Source organism: Pseudorca crassidens, chromosome 13 (assembly GCF_039906515.1).
Source record: "Pseudorca crassidens isolate mPseCra1 chromosome 13, mPseCra1.hap1, whole genome shotgun sequence".
NCBI classification, from domain to species: domain Eukaryota; kingdom Metazoa; phylum Chordata; class Mammalia; order Artiodactyla; family Delphinidae; genus Pseudorca; species Pseudorca crassidens.
Genome location: NC_090308.1, coordinates 92,392,397 through 92,414,135, shown reverse-complemented (window position 1 = coordinate 92,414,135; position 21,739 = coordinate 92,392,397). Strand labels below are relative to the sequence as shown.

At 38.7% G+C, this 21,739-nt stretch overlaps 1 long non-coding RNA gene and 1 pseudogene across 1 annotated transcript in view; one reads left to right on the top strand and one right to left on the bottom strand.

The window, feature by feature from the left end:
• LOC137204866 (uncharacterized) overlaps window positions 1–8,774 on the top strand; it is a 41,015-nt gene extending 32,241 nt beyond the window's left edge. Inside the window, exon 6 of the long non-coding RNA XR_010933897.1 lies at window positions 3,891–8,774. This is a non-coding gene — a long non-coding RNA (uncharacterized lncRNA). The remainder of the gene's footprint in view (window positions 1–3,890) is intronic.
• Window positions 8,775–10,138: 1,364 nt separating this feature from the next.
• Window positions 10,139–10,783, bottom strand: LOC137204865 (centrosomal protein of 78 kDa pseudogene; annotated as a pseudogene).
• Between the last annotated feature and the right edge of the window lie 10,956 nt (window positions 10,784–21,739).

The window sequence follows — 21,739 nt, the reverse complement described above, 5'->3', positions numbered from 1 at the left end:
CTAGTTGCAGCGAGGGGTGGGGCAGGAGGCTACTCTTTGTTGTGGTGCACAGGCTTCTCATTGCAGTGGCTTCCCTTATTGCGGAGCACAGGCTCCAGGCTCGTGGGCTTCAGTAGTTGTGGTTCGTGGGCTCTAGAGTGCAGGCTCAGCAGTTGTGGTGCACCAGCTTAGTTGCTCCGTGGCATGTGGGATCTTCCTGGACCAGGGATTGAACCCATGTTCCCTCCATTGGCAGGCGGATTCTCAACCACTACGCCACCAGGGAAGTCCCCCAGATACCTTTTAGAATCACTTTTTTATGCTGTCCCTCAAAAAAAAAAAAAAACAGCTTGGCCTTTTATTACAGTTGCATTTAATTTTATAGATTAATATAAGGACATTTATATTTTTATAGCAAGTCATCTCATCCGTACCTGTGATATATATTTCTTTTACTCATGTGTCCTCTAATAAAGTTTTCATTATGAAGATTTTCTGCATAATTTATTAGGTGAAACCCCATACTCTCTATAGGTTTTGTTACTATGGTAAATTCATCTTGTATTGTATCTAGATATTGATGCTATGGAGGAACACAATTGATTTTGGTGTATTAATTTTTTTCCAGCCCCTATGTTGAGCTCTTTTCTTAGATTTAATAGCTTATTGATTTTCCTGTGTTTCCAATGAAATACATAATCAAAACAATCTATAAATATGACATTTTTATCTATATTCTTCTAAACCTTCTCTCTCTTTCTATTTCTCTCAATACACAGCTCCAAAAAGGTCAGTTCCAATAGACCAGTAATGTTAGAAATCTTTATCTCAATTCTCTCCTTAAAGGAAATGCTAATTTTTTAAAAAAATTAGTAGTATAATAATTTTTGTTAGTGTATACATGTGCCATGTATTTTTGGTATATAGCCTTTATCAAGGAAAGATAGTTATTATTTGGATCTAGTTTTATAAAATTTACCCTACCCAATAGATTTTGAACCTCATGGGATGCTTTTTATCTTCTGTATCTAAAAAGAATGATGATATGATTTTCTCCTTTTTTTTAACTAATACAGTGAATCACATGAATTGATTGGCTGATACTGAACCAACCTTGCATTCTCAAGGATAAACCCACTTGACCAAATCGTATTAGAGTATAGATTAGCTTTTGCTGTATTACAAACCACCTCACAACTTAGTGGCTTAGGGAGATCAGCTTGGTGCTTTGTGACCACCTAGAGGTGTGGGATAGGGAGGGTGGGAGGGAGGGAGACACAAGAGGGAAGAGATATGGGAACATATGTATATGTATAACTGATTCACTTTGTTATAAAGCAGAAACTAACACACCATTGTAAAGAAATTATACTCCAATAAAGATATAAAAAACAAAACAACAAAAGACTTAGTGGCTTAAAATAGCAATTACTTGGCAATTTGGGACTGGATTCATCTGGGTAGTGTTTACTTTTGGTTTTATCTGGGCTCCTTCGTGCAGTTTTAGTCAACTGATGGATCAGCTGAGTGAGAGCTGGTCTGAGACAGCCTCACTCACAGGTTTGGTGGTTGGCATGGACAGTGGGAGCACCTGGTCCACTTGTCTTCAGAACCTAGTGGGCTAGTCCTCGGCAACTGAGCCATCAAGCTCTTTTGCTATTGTCTCATCATGTGGGTTGAGTATGCCAAAGCCCAGTCCTGCTGAAGTGGTGACTCAGGAATGAGGGTGTCAGAAGGGGATTGTACCATAATTTTTGAAACATCCTATCACAATGTTTTTAATATACCTTAAAACTCCGTGGAATAATAGTGTATTTAGGTTTTTGACTTATATTTTTAATAAGGAAAATTTGATTGTAATGTTTTTTTATATTGTCCCTGTTTGGTATAATATTCTTCTTGCACCTCTAGCCCCATTATTCTAGCTTGGGGTACTTAAAATGTATTGAAGGGGATAGAAATGAGTATTGCATCTTAAATAAAATAGTCGTGGACAAGTGGTTCCCACTTATCACTGAGGTTGTTCAAAAGGCTGCATTCTCACAGTGGACTATTGAACCCTTATGCACACCAAGCATTACATCTCACTTACACCTTACTAGCATTCTTGTGCTGGTTCCTTGATTTTAATTTCAAAAGTAATAAGTACTTGAAAAAATACAAAGTAAGAAGCAAAAACCCTCCATCACCCTAGTCTCTTTCCCTCACAGGGGAAGCAACTATAAAGTTAAGATGTCAATTTAAAAATATTTACAAGATGAAAATGATTCTTAAAAGTCCTTGGGGGCATTTAATCATTGAAGGGTATGCTGAAGAAGGTAAGTAACAGTTTGACCTCCAATCCAGAGACTATTGGCAATAAGTGTAAACAGTGCTCTAACAACATGGCCTAATAGAACTATAGAACTAAAGAAAAAGCTAGGATTAGGATTATTGGGTCCAAATTCACATTGTTCATAATGAAGAACCTTAAAATCATGAAATATTGACTGATCTCTAATTCTAAGTCATTCCAGAATGCTATTTTCTATGTCAAAGAGTGGAGCTTGAGAGAGAAATAAGAAGGAATAAAGTCCAATTTGGTTTTAAAGAATCATGGAGAAATGAAGATTATTTCTGTCATAATTTCCCTGTAGATAGAGCTCTTCTATGAGTGACTGTTTCACTAAAGCAGGGAAATACAGGGTGTTATCCAGAAAATCATATCAGTTTACTTCAAGTCAGTCCTCTTCTGGGCAAACACATCTTTAACTTCATTTGTATTATATAGTATTTTAAATTATGAATTGTTTTGTCTTCTCAGGTCAGTTTCTTCTAGCCACGTGGGTTTGTTCTCTATTTATTCCTTCCGTCTTCCCTCTCTTCCTTCTTCTCTCCTGTACTCCCTTTTTTATTAGTGAATTGGAAAGACGATTTCCTTATATATGCTAAACTATGCAATAGCAAAACCCCAAAATATAACTAACATTTTATGAAGAAGACAATAACAAAAAAAATTATAGTGGAAAAATCTTAGGAAACTGGAAGGAATTTGGGGGTCTTTCTGTCTCGAAGTAGATTTGGAATGTGCATTTCAGGTTCTCTTTTATAATGCGGGGTTGCTAGTTGAGCCTTTATTTTGTTTCCAGAAAAACAATCAGCTTACATATTTTTTTTAAACAAGGTTTTCTTCACCTTTGGAAATTAGTAATGATTAAAAAGAATATTATACAGTTAAGTGATGTCTAATTTTTTTCCTCATGAGTTCACCGTACTTCAGGTTATAGCCCTGATCTGTTTAATCCTCCAACAATCCTGAGAGGGAGCAAAGGGGCAGATGTTCTTTCCTCATTTCACAGATAAGAAAACTGAGGTTCAAAGATTCAAAGTGAGGTTAAGTGCTTCTGCCAAGGTCATTCTCTGAGGTGAAGCTGGAGCCAGGAATAGCACCTCATCCTCTTGTTTTCTCTCATGTGATTCTCCATCCGCTGACCCACTCTGACTATAAAAACGCACTGTACCAGGCCTCACACAGTCCCTGAAACGTCCTTTTAGTAGGACACTATGGTAGTGACAAGATTGAACAGATATAAAGAATGCTGTAAAAAAGGACCTGTCTTTTTTGTTGACTCCATCCCATAAAATTCCACAGCCACACTGCATGAGAAACATGAGACATCCATTAAGATCATGTTCCCATTAGTTCCCCAAATCTAGCTAGAACTAGATTTTGCAGAAATTGAAGACACATCTTGTGGCCTGACTGCTGAAAATGAGTGTCTCGGGAGTCAGAGAGGCATTGCTGCTCAACGAAGTCAAGAATGCCCTTTGCTAATTGTTTCTCCTCCATTTCTGAGGGAATTTAAATCCATGATCGGCACCATATATTATACTTCAATACTGTTCATCATCCATCTTGTACGTATTTGCAGGAAAGAATGTTGCCCAAGTCATTATATCCCGCCATGATTCACAGTCGTATGACCTTAGGTGGCAGCTCAGCAGGAGCTTACCGGTGCCTTAAATCATCCCTGTTGTGGACATACAAGAGCGTGACCTCTGACTTCCCAAGCTGTCTCTTCATGAAATGAAAATGGAACTGAGAGTTTAGGGGAACGTTTTGAAAGTGTCTGGCTCTTGTAGTCATCTAATGAGGTCCTCATTTCTAGCTGCTAAGCATGCCCTTTAATTGGTGGTCACTCGAAAATCAATGATAATATAACTGTCCAACTCTTTGGAGCTATTTTTCTCTCTGCTTTCTATCCTGCAAGTACACGATAAAAAGCAACCACCCATTCAGCCATTATCTTGTGTCACTTACTATTCAGAGATCAGTCTTCCTTTATGTGCTCCTTCAGGAAAGACCTGGGTTGTACTTTTCACTTGCCTTTCAGGCAGAGAGTAGAGTCCTTGGCACAGATTAAGTCCTCAGAAATGTTAGATGGGTGGATGGGTGGGCAGTGGATTGCAGCACATGAGCAACTACAGTAGCATTGTGATACATGACAAGGAAATGACCTCAGTTGGGGAAATAAATGCCTAGCACATATGCCGCCACTTTCCCCTTCCATCTTCATTACAGTCCTTACTAATCTATTATGACATTTTTCCCCATTGGGTCTAGACATGACCTCAGGATGCTTGTAGAATATAAACAGTCCTGTGCAATGTATACCTTGTATAATGTAAACAATGCTTTACTGTTTGATTTGAGTTGGGACACAAGAAGAATCCTATTTTCCGTCCATAACATAGACGTTGGGAATAATAACTAATGCTCATGTAAACATATAGATTCATAGGATAGAAAAAATAATTTTTAAGAAATGACCTAGTACAGACTCAGGGGGAAAATATATGTTAACTTGATTATAGAAATTTGGTTCAGCCACTCAGCTTCAACCTTCAAAAATCATGTCACTTTTTATTTTAAATCAACGTATGAATCCAAGGTATAGCAAAATAAACCATTAACCTTGCAGAACAGGGCACTTCTAGATACGATCTCGTTAGGACCTGATCCTCCATGGTTGTATCTACACAGAGGGGTAATGCCAGTCCCCTACTGGGAAGTTGAATTGGAGGAAGAGATAGACAGAGATACTATGGATAATTCTAGACTGACATGGTCATCAAGAAGTCCTATGAAAAATAATTTCTGGTGAGTATAGAGTAAATCATCAATGAGAAATGGAGAGGATTGGAATTAAGTAGACTCATCACTAGTCCGTGGTTATTACCAGTGTACCAGTTTAGCAATGAATTACTCAAGGTAATTGATGCTAGGTGGTATAACAAACACTCCTGAAAGCCAAGTGTCTTAACTTAATAAATGTTTATTTCTCTTGTCAGAGACCCGTGTGAATTAGGTGGTTCATTCTTAGCAGATTGCTTTCAAGTAGTGAATCAGGAACCCATGCCCCCTCCACCTTGAGGTGTTGTCTTAAATGCATGACTACCTAAACTACAGCAGAAGGGAACATGGGCAATCATGCATAATATCTCCTGGCCAGGCCTGAAAGTGGTAGACCCATACCCTTTCAACAAGAATGCAAAAACTTGACCTCTGCCTGGCTCCAAGGGAGGTTAGAAAAGGTCATTGTTCCGTGTGTCCAGGAAGAGGAGAATGAAATGCATCTCACTGTCTCATCCATAGCTGAAGGCAGGTAATCTGTGACAGAGAGCAATGTTTGCAGATGGTGATACATGAAGATTGAGGAAGATTGATTTCTCAGTCATTGAGGAGTACTGTTCCATCTAACTGAGTTCGGAATGGTAATAAAGTCATCCACTGAAAACTTACCAATCTAGTTTGTGTGCAAGGTATTATGAATTATAGTCTTACCGTTAATTTAGCGGACCCACAAATATTTACATCTACCAAGCACCGTGCTGGCAACTGCAGCTTACCAGTACTTCTTTCCTGGGCCCTGGATAATTTCCAGTAGTTGGTATCAGGATCTAAGCTATCCACTTGATGTGGACACTAGTCCCCTTGTAAGCCCTCTCACAGGAGCCTTTAACCATTCGTGGCCAAAAACAAAGGAAATGGGCAAGAGTTACTGCTCTGCTTATCAGAAAGTGTCTCCTAAAGTCTTGTCTCCTAAATCATTTTTCTGGCCCCTTTATAGTAATTCTTTCTTTATTCACATTTCTTGGCCTACTGAACACTATAATCAAATCCGCCCTCAATTTTCTTTTTCCTGAAGTATATAAAACTACATTTTCTTCAGCCTTTTTTTAAAAAAAAAGGATAATTATCTTGTTTATTTGTATTTGGAAAATCTAATGAGATCACACATTTAAAAATCACATACTATCAAAAGATAGATAGTAGTAGTAATTCCTTCTGGAATATTTTTCCCCCTCATCCAACCAATGTTAGGTCCCTTACCCCCTTTCTTAGCAACTTTTATTAATTTCTTACGTGTCTATCAGAAGTTTTTTGTGGCAAAGGTACATGTGTATGTTTCAGAGGTTACTGTTGTCATGAATTCACAGAAGCCAGAGCCTGGAAAGCATTAAGTGGTCCTGAGCATCCCATTTCCAATGAGAGAGCGTAGCAGTGCTCAAACGGCTGGGTGTCCTATAATTCAACTCAATTCTGGCACTATCTACCTGTAGATAGCATCAGATCTCACATGTTAAGGGCTCAGTCCAGCAGGAATGCACACACACACTTCAGGTGCCAGTCACCAAGTATATGTTGTCACCTGTGCTTCTGACCCTTGTACCACAGATCAGAGGTTCCAACGACCCCCTTCTTAGCTTTAATTAATTTGCCCAAGTGACTCATAGAACTCATAGAAATATTCTATTAACTAGATTAACCGGTGTATTATAAAATGATAAAACTCAGCAACAGCCAGATAGAAAACATGTATAGGACGAGGTATGGGGAGAAAGCATGGAGCCCACTCTCCCCAAATCTCCATGTGCTCACCAACTGGGAAGCTCCCTGAACCCTGTCCTTGGGGGTTTATGGAGGCTTCAGTACACAGGCGTGACTGAATAACTAATTGGCCATGGGCGATTGAGCTCAGTCTTGAGTGGCTCTTCCCTGCCCTGAGGGCAAGGGGGTGGGACTGAAAGTTCCAACCTCTAATCACAAGGTTGGCTCCACAGGCTGCCCGCTCCCATCCTTAGGTGCTTTCCAAAGATCACCTTGTTAACATAACAAAAGACACCATTATCATCTCATCACTTAGGAAATACCAAGGGTGTTAGAAACTCTGTGGCAGAAACTGGGACAGAGACCAAAAATATAATTCTTATTACTCCTAAAGCACAGTTATCTAGGTAAATGTTTGTATCACCCCAAACAGGCAGTAGTCACCAGGGAAAATAAGTTAATTGCCAGTCTTTTCTATTAATTTTTAAAAATCAGATTTAAGAAGAGAATTTTTTTAATGGCCAGTGAAAATGTCTCTTACTTTAGCTCTTGCCCTTTTCTACTTATTATTTATTTTTTCAATTTTTAGTTTAGTTTTGAAAAGTGTCTTTAAGTTATTTTAAGGTTAGAACCGAACCTTCCAGGGTTAAAAAAATATTGCGTCTCTTGAAAGAGATTATTTTAGACTTAGTGAAATGGATTTGATGCTAGAGAACATGTGACATCATACATTTGACCTTTTTGAAATGATTTACGTTATATCAGCTACACTTTAAGTCCAGCAACTGTAACCAAAAAAAAAAAGAAAAAAAAACCCTACTAATTAAGGCAACTTTGCAGATTGATGGCATTAGATTATCAATTAAGATCTCAGTTTTAAACCAGATTTTTCCTCTAAATAGTGATCCAAAGAACACTAGTTTTAGGGTCAGTCTAATTAGTCAGACAGCTTCCTGATTGTTTAGCGCCTTCACTTGAAGTTTGTTAAATATTTTGAATATCACCTATGCTCCCATGGGACATTAGTGAATGTGAAGTCAACAAAAGAAAAAAAAAGTAAGAAAAAGGATTTTGTAGTAAAATAAACTTGAGAAATCCTGGGTTCAGTAAATTTAAACATGTTTCGTGACTGCAGGACTTTTGAGATGTGGAATGAGCTATAACGTGCTCTGTGAATTTCACTGTTAAGTAGAGTTTGGTCTGAAGTGTTTTTAAACTTTATTTGGCTCTACAACCCTTTGTCAGTGGAACATTTTAAAGGACTCTTTGTTTCCAGCAACTTTGGAAAATGCTGTTCTGGTCTCAGTTAAGCCCTTGAAATCTTAGCATTTGGAAGGAGATCCACACACAAGCTCATCCAATTTCTGGTACAGAAATCTACCATGTATCCATGCTATAGGCTCACTCAGCTGTGGATGAGTATTTTGATAACAAAATGCTCACTACCCATAAATCAGCTGATTCTATAGTCGGAATGCTGGTCTGTTAGGAAGTTTTAACCTTTTAAGTGCCTTTTACTATTAGAAAATTTTAAGTTTTAAAATTTTGTCTATTGGACCTAGATCTGATCTCTGGATTAAGATAAGTCCTACTCAAGTAAAAGAATCCTTATTTTTCAAGGATGATTTGTACATGAAAAAAAAAATCCATATACTTAAAATCATCTGTAGTGACTGAAGAGTAACTGAAAATACATTTGAAAATAATTTTCATTTGAAATTTATGTCAAAATATGTTATTATATAAACGAATCCAGTATATTTTCTGTTATAGCCAGTAAAATTTAGGTTAAATTTTAATTAAGCACAAGTGCCACAATTAAAAAAAAAGAATTACATTTTGTTTTGAGTGATTATTTCAGCAAAACTGGTTTATGGGACAGTAAACTGTCCTTCACTGCATGTTCAATGTTAGCAGCTCAAACAGGCTAGAGTCCTTAATTCTCCATTCAGCATTAAATTATTGACTATTTTGCCACAACTACTGAGCCTGCGCTGTAGAGCCTGCGAGTCACAGCTACTGAAGCCTGTGTGCCACAACTACTGAACTCCATGCACCTAGAGCCCGTGCTCTGCAACAAGAGAAGCCACCAAAATGAGAAGCCTGCACACCGCATAGAAGAGTAGCCCCCGCTCACCGCAACTACAGAAAGCCCGCGTGTAGCAATGGAGACCCAACACAGCCAAAAATAATTATTTTTTAAAAAGTGGATGTATTTAAAAAAACCCCAAAAGGTCCTACTGTATAGCACAGGGAACTATATTCAATATCCTGTGATAAACCATAATGGAAAAGAATATGAAAAAGAATGTATATAAATGTATAAATGAGTCACTTTTCTGTGCAGCAGTAATTAACACAACACTGTAATTCTATACGTCAATAAAAAATAAAATTTAAAAAAACTGCCATAAAAATCACCACAGAAGGGGGACTTCCCTAGTGGTCCGGTGGTTAAGACTTCGCCTTCCAAGGAGGGGGTGAGGGTTCGATCCCTGGTTGGGGAGCTAAGATCCCACATGCCTTGCGACCAAAAAACCAAAACATAAAACAGAAGCAATACTGTAACAAATTCCATAAAGACTTTAAAAATAGTCGACATCAAAAAAAATCTTTAAAAAAATCACATAAATCAGAAACAAATGAAACATAATAAAGTCCATACATTAAAAAAAAAGAGCATGGGTTCTGGTCACATCCCAGCTTCCCACTTACTTACAGCTGTGTAATTCTGGACAACTCACATAATGTCTCCTCAGACTCCTCATCTATAAATGGGGATGGTAATAGTTCCCTACCTCATACTGTTGCTGTAATCCATAAACACGGTTAAGTGCCTTGGTAAATTCTTTGATGCTCTCTGTGAATTAAAATATGTCAATGGCTTCTGGCCATACGATTTATAATAGTTTGACAGTTAACCAAATGGTAAAACTATGCCATTTATTATTCCCATCTCTTTTTACCCCTTACCCTGTTTTGTTGTTTATGTTTTCTCCCACCACAGAGTGTTAGTTCCAGGAGAGCAAAAGCTTTATTTTGTTCACTGCTGAAAGCAATAGCACCCAGAAAAGTACTGTACATATGAAGCCCTCAGTAAACACTAGCTGAATGAATGGTGCAAACTGTCACAAGGAAAAATACACCAAAACTTTCATTATAATAAAAAAGTATAGATAAATCTTTCTCTAATGGCTTCCAGTCAAGTATTTTAAAACACCATATGCTATAATAAAAACATAAGTAATTTATTAAAATTTGAAGGCAAAAACATAATTTTAAAAAATTTTAAAATATTTAGACCTATGTTAGGTGTGATGGAATATGGATGCTTTCTGGAAATTCACAATCAGATCCAAGAGTATCACTTTCAGAATGTTCTAGTAGACTGAGTTTACTTTTAGTTGTCTTTGAAGAAACAGTCACTATTGTACTCTCTTTCTTAACAGAAATGTGTTTTTTCGAAGACTCACTTCTAATTGGTTCATTAAGCAAAGAATTATTTTGCCCAATTCCTTTGCTTTTCTGCTTTACAGGTGAGTCAGAGCAGGAATGCAGGTCCTTCCCAGGTTGTTTCTTAGCAGAGTAGTTTTTCGTATATTATGCTCTGGTCATTTTCTCTGAAGAAGACCTGCTATATCTAGGTAATTCCTCTTCTTTTCTTTGACTTCCAGTTCCAGAAATGACGTCTGCTGAAGGAGAACATGTTCTAGCAATGAAATCTTCAAAAGACTCCTGCTGCTGCTCTGTGACTGCGACCCCCAGGTTGTCTTTGGAAGTTTCTAAGGCCTCCTGAGTAGAGACTGGGACATGGAAGGAGTCGACAGGCAAAGGAATCCCAGCATCACCTGTAATTTTCTGAAACTGGAGGGAAAGACAAAAGACAAGACAAAAATTCAGTGATGAACAAAGCCAACCATTAAAAAGTAGAGTTCAAAACTTCAGTGTTACTCTGTGATCTTATTATTAACACAGTCAATTGATTATTCAGAAGATTTCAGAGCCAGTTTTTCTCTAATTATATCCTGCCAAGTGATTCTCAGCTTAACCTAGCTATATCCAAGGCTATGTCCGCTACATTTTCAGACTTTGGTGACTGGGGTAGTTATTACCCATTTCCTTCCCCTCACGAAAAATAAAACCCTACTCTGTAAGAAAATTAATTTCTTTGCTATCCTCCAGGCACATGTGAACAGTATATAATATAGTTTGTGACCAGACTGTCAGTTCCCAAGACCAGTCAGTTCCCAAGACCAGTCTGAGATTGGCTGAGCTGGGCGAAGGGGGCTCCAAGTGAGGCTGGAGGAAAAGCTGACAGGTTTCCCCTCCCATTCCCATGACCAGGTGAGTCACTGTAATATCTTACGTATCAGCTATGTCAAGATTACTTATTTTAAAAATTATATCAGTACGTGTACCTCCATTAGTGTTCCTTCATTGTTAAGCTGACTGCATACAAATAGAAACCTAGATAAAATATGAATAGAACAGACATTTATACAACTTAAAATTTGGGATATTTTCTGTAATGTTTTCTTTCTTCATTAAGGAGAGTTTGCTTTAACTCATACACTTTCTAAAGAACTTCCAGTTTTCTTATGTACAACAATACAGTATCATGAAACGGGCCCACATTTACTAATCTCAGATTTGGAGAGGACTCCAGAGTCTTCTAGCTCCCGAGCACGTGAACCATTAGAGACTGACCATTATTATTTTCTCTCTGACTTGGTCATTTCCTTTTTGCTAATCACTCTTAGAATCCTTAAGTGCTGTCCTCTCCACTTACTTGGAGATTTTGCATTGGTCCTGGGGCACTCTGCTTTGACTCTGATTTTTCTTCTTCAAGTGCCTTCTTTTCTTCTTTAGGTGGACTACTAACAGTAGAATTCATCTGGGGACGACCTAGTAAATGAAAATCTGACTGATCTATACCAGCCATTGTGGCCAGCTGCCCAAGCCTGGACCAGAGGAGGAGAGGAGAAAAGATAAAGGTTATTATAATCACAGAAGAGCAGTTTAGATTTCCCCAGACCTACAATCATGAAATACTTCTAAAATCTTAAAAGCCAACATCCTACTCCATACTACAAGCCTCTCTCTCCCCCAAATTCTCAGCCCTTTCCAGATTCATCCTCTAGGAGACATCCCACTGTCTCACTAGCAGCTTCAACATGTACCGTGCACCCCGTCCACTGCCAGTCACACCTCCATTCCCACACTTCTTTACCACCTTTCCTCCAGTTTCCAAGAATGTGTTTGTTCCTTCCTTCCCAACACCAACTCATTCACTGACAAAACACCACTCCATCAACTATCAATCTCCACTTCCCTCTTTCAGCAAAATTGCTCACGGTTGAGAACCACTGACCTATATCTTCCCTGCAGATTAATAATAATTTTTATGTCTAAGACAAAAATAACTTTAATTCAAACTTATCAAACAAGCAAAGTAAATGAAAGATAGGAAAATTCTTATCCATTCCCGAATATTTTCAATGAAAACTGCTTTCAATTTAGTCTTTACAAAAAACTGTACCTACTAATTACTCTGTCTACAGGTTACTCTTTTATAATGGGCTCCCCACTCTACCAAAGCAGGCTCCCCTATTTGCATTTCTTAAAAAATTTAATTCCTCCTTTTAAAACGTCAACTATATTACCTATAATTACACTAAATTTGGCTAAATATGGCCACGTAAGTGATGAAAATTGCTCCAGTTCCTCAGCAAACTACCATTATAGTCGCAAAGAGAAGAACGCCATGAAGAGAAGTGAACTAACCCAGCATCTTTAAGGAGATCCAAGAAAGCATGGAACTTCTGAAAAGAATTCTCAATGCTGCCCAAAACACCTTCATCATCCAGGATCATGCTTGTGGACATGAAGGGCTTCAGACAAAGAGAAAGTTACATTTCTTAACTGGGCATTTTCATGTTCCAGCTATAAAAGAAGACGGAAAATGTCTGACATGATTTTTTCTCATTGTCATCAAAAGTAGTCTTGCCTAGTTTCAAGGAACAAAACTGAAACACTCAAAATGTAATTAATCTGTAATTAACCTAACTCTCCACCAGTAAAGACAGAGACCATTATCACATAATAACCAACACCCCCAGGCACCCAACAAAGTTTCCTATATAACGCTTAGGTGGTATATAAGTAAACCAAAGTTATCGTTTTATTAATGATCTTTCACGAAAGATCGCATTTCTAACTGGTTCAATTCATAATGGAGCCTCATTCCACATCAGAAAATTACCTGCTTTAAGTTTCCCTTAAATTAGAAAGTGAATTATAGAATCTGATCTGAACAAAACATATTACAACTCTGCTGAATGTTAAGAATTAACTTTAGTGAACAAAATATCTAATGCTTACGTTTAAAAGTCCTAAATCATACCCAACCCAATTTATTAAATGTACGATCACCAATGTTTTCTTTGGCTCCTTCAAAATATTCACTCCCGTGCACTCTTCCCCTTCCGCTCATCACCTATGCACTTAAAACCCCCTATAAGGTCAACTCCAGTATTTCTCAGAAAGGCTGTTATGTTCATGATGCCCCTTTTGCCTTATATAAGCAGGTGCTCACCATTTATTGAATGAGTGTCCGCCAATCCAGTGGATATGCACTTTGAAAAATTCCTCCCTACGCTCAACCTCTGATAAAGTATATTCAGAACTTTTTAGATTATGCCCTGCTTTCATGCACATTACCTAATGTAATTCTTATAGTATATATTTTTATCTTTCATTGCATTCTTAGAAGTTTTCCAATATCTTAAATTTATTTAAATGATTCACTTTCCTAATTCATTGCCAGGAGAGTCTCATCATGTCTTTTATGCTACTGTATATATAGTATATGCACAAAAAGTGCTTTCTTGAATCAAAGAATCATGAACAGATCATAAGCTAATGTCATAAAGCGCATGTGCGCGCGCACACATACACACACACACAACGAGATTTTCATATTTTTAAAAACATGCTTTCTGGAATATAGATCATATGATCACTAAATACCAGTAAATGCAAAAGTCCATATGATACAACCAATTTGCAACATATTACAGTTTTAAAGTTTACAAACTATGTGTATATGGATTAAAATCAAATCGAAATAAAACCAAAACACTCCCAAAAGTATAAGCAATTGTTTACTTCATTGACTCATTTATCAGCCTTAAGTCTTATTACTCTTTCCTCCTTTAACTGCTTTAGGCACTCCTCCAGTTTTTCCTAAACAGAGTAAATGTTATAACTAATTCGTAGTATAATATCCAAAAGCCTTTCCAGCTATAGGACTCATCAGGATTTAGGGGCAGAGCCAGAAGTGAACTCAGCTTTTAGTCTGCTACTGGTAATATCGTACCATGCTAGTGAAATGAATTATCAAAATCTATCAAATTAGCATAGTAAAGATTTATTTAAATTCCACTTTTTCCAACATAAATTTGTGGCAGCCCACCATAAAAGGCATATGCGTATAACATAGCAAGTCAGAAATAAATAGTTAAGAACAAGAAAGAAAAGTTCTATTTTTATTTGTGGGTCTCTTTATAGTAGGAACTCCTATTAATGAACATGCTTAACACACCTGAATTGCATAATTGCAGATTCAAAAGCATTTTTTTTTAAAGTAAGCACTTTATTTTATTTTATTTTTTTTATTGCGGTACACGGGCCTCTCACTGTTGTGGCCTCTCCCGTTGCAGAGCACAGGCTCCGGACGCGCAGGCTCAGCGGCCATGGCTCACGGGCCCAGCCACTCCGCGGCAAGTGGGATCTTCCCCGGATCGGGCATGAACCCGTGTCCCCTGCATCGGCAGGCAGGTGGACTCTCAACCACTGCACCACCAGGGAAGCTCCAAAAGTGATCACTTTTAAAGCAATTTACAGTCAAGCACTGTTCCTGGAGTTCCCTGGGCATTAAATCTAATCATCAAAACCCTACGAGGGGGCTTCCCTGATGGCGCAGTGGTTAAGAATCTGCCTGCCAGTGCAGGGGACACGGGTTCGAGCCCTGGTCCGGAGAGATCCCACGTGCCTCGGAACAACTAAGCCCGTGCGCCACGACTACTGAACCTACGCTCTAGAGCCCCCGAGTAAAAACTACTGAGCCTGCGTGCCACAACTACTGAAGCCTGCGCGCCTAGAGCCCGTGCTCCGCAACAAGAGAAACCACCGCAATGAGAAGCCCGCACACCACTACGAAGAGTAGCCCCCGCTCGACGCAAGTAGAGAAAGTCCGAGAGCAGTATCAAACACGCAGCGCAGCCAAAAACAGATAAATAAAATAAATTTATTTAAAAAACAAACCGTACGAGGAAAGAACAATCACTAACTCCATGTTATTTTACAGATGAGGGAAACAGAGGCAGAGAAGTAGAGTAAGTAGAGCAGCACAGCCAAGGTCACACCACTAAGTAGCAGAGCCACACTGTGGACTCAGGAAGCTGGGTGCCATTCCTGCTCACGGAGGTGGTAGTCTTCCCATTCACCAAGGTCACTGAAATAAAATGAACACTGATAAACTCCCTTAGGAGTTTCAGGAAATAAGACACTTCGGTCCGTGAAGTGGGGACACTGCTTGCAATAGGCAGAATTCTAACAGAGCCCCTAAGACTCCTACTCACTGAAGTACACAAACCTTCCACTTATCCAATCAAACTCTAAATCTAGGTGCTGTGCAGTGAAGGGATTTTGCAGACGGAATTAACGTTCAAAATCAGTTGTTTTTTTTAAGATGGGGAGATTATTCTAGGTGGATGTGACCTACTCAGGCACCCCATGAAAAGGACCTGAACTCTTCCTGAATTGAAGTACAAAAGGGACAAGAGGGAGACTCTCCATTGCTGGCTCTGAAGAAGTCCAATGGTGTGGCAGGGAAGGCAAGTGAGAGGCCTCTAGGAGCTGAGACTGTCCCCCGAATGACAGCCAGCAAGGAAATGGGGACCTCTGTCCTGCAACTGCAGAATCTGAATTATGCCAACAAGCCGAAGAATCTCGGAGCCATTCTTTCCCAGAGCCTCTGGATGCTAACACAGCCAGACTGACATCTTGATTTCAGCTCTGTGACCCACACAAACTATGGTGAACATCCAACGTTTGGGGCTCAATGTCTTACACTTAAATTTCACGTGCTTTAACACTCTCAGGAGGGAACTCACATGTTCCCGTGTGGATCTGAGCAGGAAACCCAGTCATGCTGTGCCTGGACTTCTGACCTGCAGAACTGTGAGCTAGTCAAATAGGTATTGTTTTCAGTCAGTAAGAGTGTAGTAAAAGAATCAATATCCTACTCAACCTCCAGGTTCGTGAACAAAATAAATGACTGTCATTGGTTTAGGCCACTGTTTCGGGGTGGTTTCTTATGCAGCGATAAACAATCAGAATTCCTATACTTATGAAAACAGTACGGTATATTTATACCTTTTAACTGCTCTGAACAATCACTTAAAGAATGAGGAACTCTATTATATGCCATCATTGGGAGAGGAACTGGTATCACTTTCTGGAGAGTAGCTCTTGGTACCTAACAACAATCCTACATCAGGGGTTTACCCTAAGGAAATCAAAGATGTGGGCGAAGATTTATCTACCAGCATGATGTCATAAGATTGTTTATAACCAAACCCTAGAAGAAAGCTAAGAGCCTCCAAGTTGGGACTGGCTTAAAGAAAAACAGCTCACCGTCTGAAGGAATGCGCCATGAAGCCACTAAGAAAAGAATGACAAGAGGTCTCGACCAGAGTTAATGAATGGGCTTCAGGAGTTCTACATTCATGATATATCTGTGCGTTTTTCCTGGGAGATGATGCAAAAGCTTAATCAAATTGTCTGATGCAGAAGAGTATTTAGTGACATGGCAAAATATTTTGGATACTTTTTTAAGACAAAAGAGCAGATTAGGTGTGTGGACATGCAGAGGTGGCTTCTATTTCCTTCAAGAAGCTGTTCATTGTTTACAAACATTTGCTCAATGAACATAATTTTTATATTCAGAACATGTTTAAAAAACTGAGTCTAAGAACTTCAAATTCTTTAATGTTTCATTACTAAAGCCAGTCAAGTTTTCAATGGGGAAAAAGGAAAAAAAAATGCAAAATTCCTCTACTTTTAATACGATGGTTTAATCAATCTTCTAGTTGTGTTAGAAGTGTTAAATTTTTGTGAAAAAGTGTATCCTCCTCCTACAAAGTATTCATAATTCATGTCCCTTACACGGAAATATGGAACCAAAAAAGTTAGAAAGTAAAATTGCTTGATATTCTATTACTTAAGTAAGACTAATGATAAGGCTTTGGAATAATTTTCCTTCCTGTCATCTGCTCTCCTTCCTCCCTTCTGTACACTGGCTAGGGTGATTTTTCTGGGACAAAGCTTCCATCATATTGGATATCAAATTTTATGTTCAACTTTTCTCCATTTAACATTGAAATCAATCATTTCTCATATAATCAGGGGATTCATAACCGTGATTTTTTTTCGTGGGCTACAAAATATTCCACTGAGTGGGTTTACTGGTTAACCATTTTACACATTTAAATTCTTACCAACTTTTCAGTATTATCAGACAATAACCGTTTTTATGCATGAAAGCTTTTTTCCATATTGAGAATAACGTTCTTACAATAAATCCATAAAAATGAGTTTGAGGTCAAAGCAAATGAACATTTTTAAGGCTCTGAGGTACCTGTCTCCAAACTTCTTTGCAAAAGATTTCTGAGATCTTACACTGCCATCAGCGATGTATCACTTGGTATATAACCTCTACTGTAACTGTTGGCTTCCTTCCTCACTTAGAGTGCAAGTTGTTTGAAGATGGGGGGTATTTTATTAAGTGTTTACCCCCAGCACCTGTGCCTAGCACAGCGTAGACGGTCAATAAATAATTGCTTAATAAGGAAAATCCCTGCCAATACAAGATGTATGTGTGTGAAAGACAGACTGTGTGTTTTTCTCTAACTGGATAGATGAAAACGTGTCATCTTCTTTAATGTGCAATTTTTTTGCTTATAATTAGTAATTAAATTTCTCTTTTAGATTATATTGTAAAAATTCAGATTCTCTGAGGCAAATGGGCCTGGCACTACCCATTAGCTATATAACCTTGGACAAGTTCTATAACTCTAGGCCTCAACTTCCTCCTCTATAAAATGGAGATAAGCTCCCATATCACAGAGCTCTTGTGAGGATTACATGAGTTAAAACACATATAAAATTAGAAGAGTGCTTGGTACACAGAATATGTTCAATTAATGCTGAATGAATGAACATGCGAATGCAAACAGTAGTGAAGGGCTTAAAATGAAATGGTCTCATCCCACTCCCACATCCAGCACTCAAGAAGCGACCGATTCTTTACGCAGGTTTTTAATTGTAAAATACGGTATGTGTACTGAGAAGTGCACAGAACAAAACTGTCAATGTGACAAATAAAAAGAGAATACTCACATAAACACTACTCGAATCTGAAAGTATTGATACTTGTCAGCATCTCAAACCGCCCCCCCCATATCCTTTTCTCATCACAAGCTCCTTCCCTCTTCCAGGTTAAACACCATCCTCACTTCTTGACAATCATTTCCTTTAACCTGCATGCATCCCTAACAAAAGAGTTTAGTTTTGTCAACATCTAACTTTATGTAGAGGATCATAGTATATGAAGTCTTTTCTATCTTATTTCTTTCTCTCAACGTTGGTTTAAAAAATTCATCCACATTGCTGCCTGTAGCTCTAGTTCATTCAATTTTATTGCTGGATAGTGTTCCCACTGTACGAATACACAAAATTCATTTAATTTTTGACTCTTAATGGACATTTGGTTTGTTTTCAGTTTGTGCTAATGCAAATCATGGACAGGAATCCTGCTGTACCGGTTATTCTGGTGCCTTTACACAGGGCGGGGGTGAGGGCTGCTGGCTCACAGGCTATTTATGTACCTTCAGTTGATGGAGAGTGCTAAATGCTTTCCAAAGTAGTTGTGTCGATTTGTACTCCAGTATAAACAGGGTAGAAGATTCTCATAGTACTTCAGGTCTACAATACCTGATACCGCCAGACTTTATTTATGTATTTGTCAATCTGATTGGCATGTAGTTTCCTTGGTTTTGACTCACTTTTCTCTTATTAATGAAGTCATACACTTTTCTGTGTTTACTGGCTGTTTGGATTTCCTTTTTCATGAGGTTTACATCAATATTGTTATTTTTTATTTATTTATTTTTTTATTACTATTTATTTATTTTTGGCTGTGTTGGGTCTTCGTTGCCGCGTGCAGTCTTTCTCTAGTTGCGGCGAGTGGGGGCTACTCTTCATTGCGGTGGCTTCTCTTGTCATGGAGCACAGGATCTAGGCACGCGGGCTTCAGTAGTTGTGACACGTGGGCTCAGTAGTTGTGGTTCACAGGCTCTAGAGCGTAGGCTCCGTAGTTGTGGCGCACGGGCTTCGCTGCTCCGCAGCATGCGGGATCTTCCCGGACCAGGGCTCGAACCCGTGTCCCCTGCCTTGGCAGGCAGATTCTTAACCACTGCGCCACCAGGGAGGTCCAACTATTGTTATTTGAATTCTTCTCCATTTCCAAGTAATACTCTTACATGACTATTTTCTCACTAATTTGGAGGCATTATCTGTTCACTTTCTAACTTACTAATAAGTAAGGGTTTAGTTCCTTTACACTCTTTCCTATGTCCACACTGCTCTGTAATGTCATCATGAGTTATTCCACTGCTCATGATCTCTTTGACTTGTAGTGATATACTTAAAAACCTACATTGTTGATCAACTATAAACTCTCTCAACGTCATGCTTTGTAAAATGAGGACATTCATGCCATCTTCCCTTTTTTCTACCTCCTGTCTACCTTCCAAACCTAGCTTTTACGTTGTCAAAGTTGAAATTTATATTCTGTTCTATGTGCAGTTAAGTCTTCTGTTATTCGAGAGTCAGTAAGGAGTAAGGTTTAAGAGAACAGGCAGAGAGCCTCAACTCAAAGCCTCAATCCAACCTTAAAATAGGTACAGCCTGGGCAAGTTCCTTCCCTGTCTTAGTTACCTGTTCTCAAAAGTGGGAATGGGGCATCCCTGGTGGCACAGTGGTTCGGAGTCCACCTGCCGATGCAGGGGACACGGGTTCGTGCCCCGGTCTGGGAGGATCCCACATGCCGTGGAGCAGCTGAGCCCGTGAGCCATGGCCGCTGGGCCTGCGCGTCCAGAGCCTGTGCTCCGCAACGGGAGAAGACATAACAGTGAGAGGCCCGTGTACCGCAAAAAAAAAAAAAAAAAGTGGGAATGATATTAGCACCAACCTCATAAGGCTATTCAGAGGATTAAATGAGTTAATATATGCAAAAACACTTAGAGCCTAATATATACTAAGTACATACTAGTACACAATACATTTCAGTACATACCAACTTAATACTAATACATACTAAGTACAGTTTACTTTAGTTATTAGTGATTACATGCAAGTTGACGATAAAAGCTGCAAACCAAGACAGTATTGCCATTATTACAATTACATTAATATTGCCCACTGCAGATGTACTGTGTCTCTGTGTACAGACTACACCTTGTTCCATACTGTGCCAGTGTCACTGCCCTTGTGCAGGGTGACCACATACCCCAAGCCGCCTTGGGCTGTTCCAGTTTATACCTGTTGTCCTGATGTTACAGCATTAGAGCGCCTCCTTACACTATTCAAGTGTAAGGAGTTTGGACAAGTTCTGGTTTGGACAACAAATTAGACAGGTGGTCATTACCCCTGTGTGTCACTGAAAAGGGGGACATCTATAGTGTCAAGTTTAAGTGGATTCTTCTCTTCCTCACCAATAGTACGTTAAAAATCAACGATAGTTTAGTTTGCTTCATGTTTATGTCCATATAGCCTTTCGTCCTCTGGAGTTCAAGCTCCTTCTCCTCTTCCTCTCCCTCCTCCCTTCCAACAGTGCCTAATACCAAGTAAGTACAATATGCCTCAAGGTGTTTCTAAGCTCTCAATCACACAATCAATAGAAGCCTCTCCACCCTAGACTAGCTGCAATCTGCACCGAATCCCCTATTACCTTCCTTCTTGGTTTATTGCCTCATTTTGCTGGATTATTTCTATAAATAGCTTAAGGTGTAGCACAGGAGGTCAAATTTTCAAATTTCTTTGTGTACAAAATATCTTCTTCAGCCTCCACTTATGACTGATAGTTTGGCTGGATACAAACCCCTAGGGTGAAAATTATGTGCCTGAAAAACTTTGGAGGTATCTTTCTAATGCCTTCCAGGATCCATGGTGCTGATGACAAGTATGATAAGGTCAGATTTTAACTCTTTTTTTTAGGTGGCCAGTATTTTTCTCTCTGGAATGGATGTATCCTCTCAGTATCTTATTCTATTTTAATTTATTTTTTCAGTATTTTAAAGTTTCACAATGAAGGGTGCCTAGGTAAGAGTCTATTCTTGCTCATCTTGCGTAACTGTTTTCAATCTGAGGCCTGATGTCTACTTTCAGCTGTGGGGAATTTTGTTGCCCTTTGACAGCTTCCTTCCATTTTTGTTCTGGGTCTGGAGTTTCTAATAGTAACATGTTGGATCTCCCAGATGCAGCCTCTCTAACATATTTCTATCACTTTTTCCATTGTGTCTTTCTTTTTTATATACTGAGAAATTTTTTAAATTCCTACTGAATTTGTTTCAGCAACCATATTTTCATTTCCAAGAGACCTCTCTTGCTTTCTGACCATTCTCTTTTTAATTAACACCCTAATCTTATTTTATAGCTTTTTTACAGCTCTTTTTAAACCTCTCTCAGGATACTAATTAGGGTTTTTTCTTAAATTATTTTGTTCCCTAAATTGTCCCTCGTCCTACTAGGATACGTTTTCACTCT